This window comes from Anopheles nili, chromosome 3 (genome assembly GCF_943737925.1).
Source record: "Anopheles nili chromosome 3, idAnoNiliSN_F5_01, whole genome shotgun sequence".
NCBI lineage: Eukaryota > Metazoa > Arthropoda > Insecta > Diptera > Culicidae > Anopheles > Anopheles nili.
The window spans coordinates 16342009-16349852 of NC_071292.1; positions in this window are offsets into that span (position 1 = coordinate 16342009).

The following is a 7844-nucleotide window of genomic DNA, read 5'->3' on the forward strand; positions in this document are numbered from 1 at the left end:
GGCTGAACCGGCAACAGGAAGGGACACGGCTTGTCTAAAAAAAAAAAAAAAAGTGTTACTTTGAATAGAACATCTCGAATATCTTACGGGTTCGGGCAGGCAAAATGACCATCGAACACGCGGTCCGGGGCATGGCGAACGTGTTACGAGTGACACATATTTTATGCGCATACATCACCGCGCCGATGGAACAGATCGTACAAATTTCCCTGTCCATGTGCGGCTCCACGGGGAATTATTTGATAACAGCAAGCGTGTGAAAGAGACACAGAGAGAGATAGAGAGAGAGTGAGAGAGAGAGAGAAGGTAAAAAGGAAGCACATTGTGGCCATCGCGGTGTCGCCGCGCCGGTATATGCAAATGGATGTCCCCAGGCTGGATCCTGGCACATGGCGTCGTCTCTGCCGTGAGTGAGCGATTACATCACATTCAAATCGAGCCCCCACCCGGTAGCCACACACCAGAAGGACATTCGGCGTCCTCTCACGGGTCACCTCACGTGGGCTCGGCACCTGGGGACTGACTGGCTGGTTCGCTGGTTGGGCGCAATGTTCACCGTGACGGGCTTGAGATCCGCGTGGCCACTCGCTCGGAAGGCTCGTTCGGGCGCATTATTTGCCATTGCGTGCATAAATCCATCGATAATGGGAAAAGGGGGGCACAAAAACGCCTTTCGCGGTGGTGGTGGAGCTGCAAAAAAAAATAAAAACAAAAACAAAAAAAGGAAAAAGAACACACCCGTTCGAGGCGCGTTCTTTGGGGCGCAAAACCACGCCAAGTGCAAATTTAAATAGTGCTCCTTCTTGCGTACCCTCCGCACGTGTTGAGCGCTGACCCGCGGGGGTGGAGGGGAGGAGGAGGGAAAGAGGGCTGCTTCCTCCCCTCCCCCTCCCCCCCTCCCCCTCCCCCCCCTTTTCGTTGCACTTCTTCCCAATTGTAGCGATCGCAACCGATCGTAGGGGCAGGGAAATAAGACTCATTCGCCCGCGAGGGCCCGCGTCGCACGATCGCAGGCGACATTTTGAAACGGTCGAAAACGAAATCGACTTTGAACAAACCGGCCAACAACAACAACAAAAAGAGAAAAAAAAGGCAAAAGAGAAGTGGACCAATCCGCCCTACCAGTGTACGCCCGGTGGGTGGCGTAGGATTTCATGCCGGGTTGGCAGAAAATTAAATGAACCACCCATTCATGCCACCCGTTAGCCGCGGTAGTCCGGCCGGAGGTTTCGGTGCACGGTAAGCGCTTTTCGCGCGCGATAGCCGGAAAGCCGACGCGGTTCGGGCGTGGATGTAAATACGCCGGGAAGGCCACCGGATCGGGCCCTCGCTGACCGCGAACCGCCCGCCAGCACGCTTCCTGTTGCGAATTCCGGCTCGAAAATGTATCCCCCGGACCGGTGGCGGCATCTTGCGGATCGGAGACCGCTCGATTAAATCATTCCCTTGATTTATGCAGCCCGATCGGTGGCGCACACGCACTCGTGCGATTGAGCCGTCGCTTGGAGTGTCTGACCTCGTGGCTTTGGTGGGGTCAGGCATGGCGGGTCACCCTCAGGCCAGTGCCAGGGTTTAGGTTGCATCCCGTGGGAGCGAGCAGACCCTCGGCTGGGGCTCTGTTGAGGCACCCTGTGCCTCAACCCTGGCGTCGTTGGTGCGTTGGTGGTTTGGGGGAGGCACGCACGCGTTTGCATTGGAAATTAGCATATGAAAATTTATGAACTTCAGCTCACGCCCGCGTTTCGGGTGGAGGAGACCTCGAAGAAAGGAGCACGAGTGTGGCAGGAAAATGGTTGAGAAAAAAAAACGGAAGGTGACCTCAAACGGCGTGGTGTCAGAGCTCGCTGAGGGAAAGGTTCTTAAATATGTGCACCAACAAGCGGATGGAACGAAGGTGGAAAGTGCAACTGAAGTTAGTTCTCGAACTTCAGCCGGGTGCATCCGAGCTCGCGTCGTAAAGGTGTTCGTTTTTTTTTTCACCATCGCTGGGAGTCGCGCATTATCGCGGCGCGTTTGAAAACAAAGGACAAAATCTAAAACTCATTTCAAAAAACCTTGAGCCTCCGGTGGTCCGAGAGCTTGCGCAAGGCTTCGTTTCAAAACACCCATTCTGGCACGTCGATCCGTTCGGTGGACGTGCGTACAGGACGAGCGAAAAAAGCAAGGGAGTCCTCCGAGCCCCGCGGTTCGTGGGCTGCTTATTTTCAAACGCCTTTTCTCGCTTTTCAGCAAAGAGATGGGTTTTGCAAAACAAAGCTGCTGCGGCACAACACGAAAAGGCCGACGGGAGGGCAAAGAAATGGCTGGTCGGGGTTTTGAAAACGTGGGTATTTTTTTTAACTGCTCCTCGCCCCATCGGACTGCAGTGGGTTTTTATTTTTCGAAAAATGCTTTTTCCTTTGCAACGAAATGTTTTGGCTCGCTGGCGGGGCTGTCTGGCGATGTCCAGGGTCCAGGGCGTGCGTGAGCGTCCTTCGGTGAGTCCGGCACGCCACACGATTGCACACCAAGTTTATCGTCACGAGCCTAGGCAGGGCGATGGCAGTTTGACGAAAACAACCCACCACCATTTCGAAGCATGGGTGCGATTTAATTTTTCACCTCCAAGCGGCAATGCATCGGACCTAAGGAAGCACTGAGCTGCCCTTTCGGTTGTGGGAAAACTCGACGCGCCCTCGCGCTAACCAAGCGGGTGGACGATCGAGCTGACGGCAGCAGAAGCGATTCACCCCCATCGGGACGTCTCATTTTGCGCCTCAACGGTGGCCGGGGTTTGCGGGAAAATTCCACCAGCCGCGCGTGTAGGCATAATGAGACGCATGGGTGCATTCAACACCTTTCATTAAATCGAAGCAAAAAGAAAAAAAAAAAGGCCGGACTGTTACGATCAGCAAACGGTGACAGTTTCATTCATAACTACACGCTTGGCGCGCCCATCGAAACAAATAATAAATGACGAAAAACCCACAACGGAAACGGCCCACCACGTTGCACCGGACTTGCGCATGCATGCTTGTAGGTGCGAATTTAGCTGAGCTTGCGTAGGAAGCGCAATAACGTGCGCCGACGCTGCAACTCCCGCGCTATAACGCGAGCATAATTCATGCGCCAACGCGGGTGTCGTGTGCGCCCGATGGGGGTGGGTTTTTTGCGCCCCCATCGCGGGGTGTTTTGAATGAACGATGGACGACGCCGTTTTGCGTAGACAAAGCCCGAAAAAGGGATTGCGTATTACGGTTTTGATAACACATGCCTGCCGAAGACGCGGTCGGTACTTAGCTCGAGCGATAAGCATGGCAGCATGGAACTTGTGGCGGCCATGTTAATTTTTTTTTTCGTCGTCCCTCAACCCTGAATCTGGACCAATCGGATCGTCGAACAACTTCACGCTCAAATTGCACAGCTTTCGTTCGAGTGCGCCGTTGTGACGTCGTTGTGCTGAACATGCTGCCAAAGGTGAAGGATGTGATAAGCCGCATATGCTTGCAGCAGCTTGTGGCAGCGCTTTTTTTTTGCGGCTCTTTTATTTCATGTTCTCCTTCGTTCGTTCTTCTCTGACGCAGGAGCTAATCCGAACCGGAGTCCTTGAATGGCACGGTTGGTCGAGTTCAAATGTTTAAGACAAATTTCACAATTCTTCTCCCCAAGAACCTGCTGACAAGGGTGACAATCGAGCTCTAACGGCAGATAATTATCGACATTTATCGGGCCGTTTTGGCCACTCCGGTGTAGGCCGAACGCGCGCGTAATTGCTTAATCAAACATTATCACCCCACCGGGCAAAATGGTGGCGCTATGAATACGCTTCGCAAACTGTGGCCCGCTCGTAAAGTGTGCAAATAGGCGCTATTCCCGAGCGATTGAAGCGCCACGAGCGCTGAGGGACAATTATCGGACCCAAAAAGAAGTACCTCGGTTCAATTAGGAAAGCCCCGGGCGCCATTTTGTGCGTCTCCATTGGCAGGGGCATAAAGGTCTCGGGTGTTTGAAAAGGGGGCTCGAAAGTGAGCTCGATGCCGTGCTTGCGTTCAAGCAAGAAGCCCCAATTGTTCGCACGCGTGCTGGACTTTCGGTGTCATTTAGGGGTGGGAAAAATACACCCAAGAAACCGCCGTAGGGGAGCGATTTGGCTCGCTGACGTACGCGTACACGACACAGCTCCTCCTCTGGTGTGGGATTTTTCGGAAAACGGGCGGTCGCAGAAATGTTGTTTTCCGCCCGCGGATTTTGGCACTCTCCCCAGAAAAACGGCTCCAGAAAAAAACATCTAAAAAATACGCAAACATGCTCTTGCTCGCCAGGAGGAACGATGTTTGGCTGCCATTCGTGTGTGTGTGTGTGGGGTTTTTGCGTTCGGATTGGTACCGGGGGTTGGTTTTTCGTACCCTCCGCAGGCGCCCGTTGGTGCAAATTGCCATGCCGCCACGATGGGACGCTTGGCCACTTTGCGTGCAGGTTTCACCGAAAAACACGCCTACAGTTTGGCTCCTTCACGGTTGGGAGCGCTCCCGGTGAAGCGTCCTCCTCGTGCACCGTGCGGATCGATCTTCCACAACCCCCTGAGGGGTGGAAAAAATGAAGAACACCCCACCACGAACACCAACACCCTTCCCAACTGTGGCATTCGGCTCGTGCGGCGGGTGCGGCGTTAAAACAAATATTTAATTCACACACATGGGCCCGATTCGATCGACGCGCGGGTGCTGCCGTGTCGATCAACCTGTTCCGTGGGGCCAGGACTCGTTGCATGCGGTCGGAATGTTTCGATCGTCAGCCAAACGCCTCCCAGTCCCGTCACACCCCGGGGGGTTGTTGCTCTTGATGTTTCGTTCCATCGCTTCCATTTGCACGATTAGACGCATATTTTTTTCGCCCCCGTACGCCCTCGTGGGGGTTAGCTGGTTGAGGGGGGGGGGAGGGGGAGGGGGATGGTGGATTAGAAAACCAGCACCCGTCGCTGTGCGTGCGTGTGTGTGTGGTTTTCTTTCGGCTCCTCCCCGTCGTGGGCCGCAAATTAGCGCGCCGTGGTGATGGGAAACTGGACCTGGATGCTGGGCTGCTGCTGCGTGTGTAACACTTTCCAAACCAGCCAGTCGTGGTGCGCGTCTCTGTGTGTGTGTGTGTGTGTCTGGACTCCTTTACACCTGTCCCGTTGACGTGCGGGCCACCCCCTTAGGGTTCGCGTCGATCAGAGGCCCGATCACGCATGCTTCACGCCGCCCGTTGGGATCGAAGTCCGCTCGCGCGAGACGAATATTAAAATGATAAATTTGACAGATCGAGGTCTTTTGGAGGGACCGCGACGGACTACACAAAAGGATACGTGCGTTTTGATCGCTCGTGCCCTAATGGTGGAGGCCAACCCGGAGCTCGAACTCGTTACAACGCCGTCAACCAAGCGCAACAGCAATTTCGGGCCCAACTTCTTTCGTGTTTTATGGCGTCACTTTTCGTGTGCACTGGATCGCCCCCAAAAAGCCACCCGAGGCAGACCCTAATGCTTGTGGGTCCTGCCTGGCACTCTAATAAGGTGCAACGAATCCGTCCACGGGTAGCGCTGGATTTCGGAGACATAATTGGCAGGAATGTGGCGTCCTCCGATCGCGCTGGGCTGATGAGGGTGGCCTTTTTCGCTTCACCAGCCCTCCAATGACGGTGCGCTGATCGTTCCGCTCGATCTCATTAAGTGCCCATCGGGACGGCAAGATTGATCGCTGTGGCGGTGGTGCAGGAGTCTGTGCCGGTGGCGCTGCCCGAGCGGGTTAAGTGCTTTTGTTTGATTAATAATGATAATGATATACGCACGCTTTCACGCTTGCCAGCCGGGCTTGTATGCGTGGCGTTGGCCTTCCGTTCGGAAGCGCGGTTTTTCACGAGGACTCGGAGGAACCTTTTTGGGAGCGAGTGAGTTTAGGCAGCGCTGCTGGGGACGACCTTCGCGCGGTCGACGATCACGCCGGGGGTTTGGGTGTCGATTGCGCGAACACCGTAGATCGCCTGATTGATCGCCCGTTTGGCAGCCCCGGTTGGTAGGCTAATTAGATCAACTCGGTTTCGGGCGATTTTTTCGTGGCTCAACGGGGTTCAAAATTGTCCAAAATAAAGCAAGCTGAGCCCAAAAAAGAGGGCTGGTAATTTCTGATCCACACACATTCGCCATTACCAACATCCGAAAACCGCGGGAGGGATTCAGCCGCGAAATGAGACTTGCTCCTTCTACGAATATAAAACCAAAAAACAAAAAAAATACCATCGACCCCGGCCCACTGAGACAAAAAAAAGTCCTTTCAGCCACCAACTACCCACAACCCCTGGCGCGACCTGCGGGAGTGAACCACAAACTACCAGCAGTCTTGCGCCCGCGGGGAGTCCAAACAAGTCGCCAAGCCAGCCGGCCAGCCGGCGCAAGATTGTGGGCAGATAAGCGGCCAAGATTTGTAGGCAGGTTGGTGCCCGGTTCGATATCGTTCCCGGGTTATGTATTCGTTCTCTCGCCACCCGTGTGTGAGTGCGCCGGAGCTTTTTTTCTCTGTCCATCGTCCGCCCATTCCCCTGCTCGAGCGCAGGCTTTATTTTTATTTATGTTTTCCATCTCGGCTCCATCCGCAAACGGGGGAAACGCAACATCATACGTTTGGCCCGAAATTGGAGGAGTTCCCATGGAACGACAAGGAAGTGGTGCGGCTTCCAATCTTGCGGGAGGATTCGTATGGCGTGGCTCCAATGAAGCAGTTACGCCGCTCGCCGGGGCTTATCCGAGGCTATAAAATATACGTCCAGAGCGACCGAACAACCCCCAACCGGGAGGGCTTGCCCCGAGGCCGGAAAATAGTCGCTCCCCGCGTGCGTCGTCGTTCGCTCGTTTTTCGTCCCAGTTGGGCGAAGGCACTGGGGAGTTAAAATTTAATTTCTTGATTATTTGCTCCGTTTCTCCTCCCGGGATTCCGGCGGGTGGCGCTTTCGGTGGCAGCTAGGGGCTTGCAGAAGGTTCAGGTGGAGAGTAACGTTCCGAAACCTCCAAGAAGCCGGTGGATGATGCGAGAACATGGGCTTTTTTTGTTTGGGGGCTGTATTTCTCGTATGATACATTCTTCGCCCCCGAAATCCCGGCTCTAGGGATCCCCACCCCCCGGAGGGAGGACGGTTGGAGAGGGAGAGAAGGAGTTGCCCCAACCGATCCTTATCGCGATCGCAACAAAAGCGGTATAATATACGATCCGGCTCAGATCGGTCGGTTTCGATTGGGAATTTTCGTGGACGAATTTTAATGCCATTTCCGTTTGTCGCGAACGGAGACCCGACGAAGACCTTCTATTTAGCGGCGATCGATTCCGGCGATCCGTTGTTGGCCGCCGGCCGGGAGTGGCGCTAACCCTAGATAGGAGCAGCAGTTTGGAGGCAGTTACTTTGCTTTAATTTAACGACCACCCCAACGCTCGCTCAACATCCCGGGTATTGCGGGCGCCACGGTGATGTCTTAATTCAATTAATTTGAAGAAAGTGTCGAAATGCGCCTTTGTGGCGCCCGTGGGACTTCTTGCGGACCTGCAGCCATCATCCTGCCCATCGTGGTGGTTGGCCAATCGTGCGTCCGCAAATGGCCCACGTTCGTCGTTAAGATTCGCGCGGATTACGCGATGGCGATGGTGGCCCGTTTGCGATCGCGAGTGCATGGGAAAATGCAATCCGATCTTGGAGGCACACGCAAAGATTAACGGACACCGGCGATGGGGCCGCTCGTGGAGTTATCTCCGATATTGAGCAATACCCGCGCGAAAGTGCACGAAACGCGCAGATAAAGCGGGCGCGAGCAAATTTAATTGTGTCCCGGGCATGCCACCCGG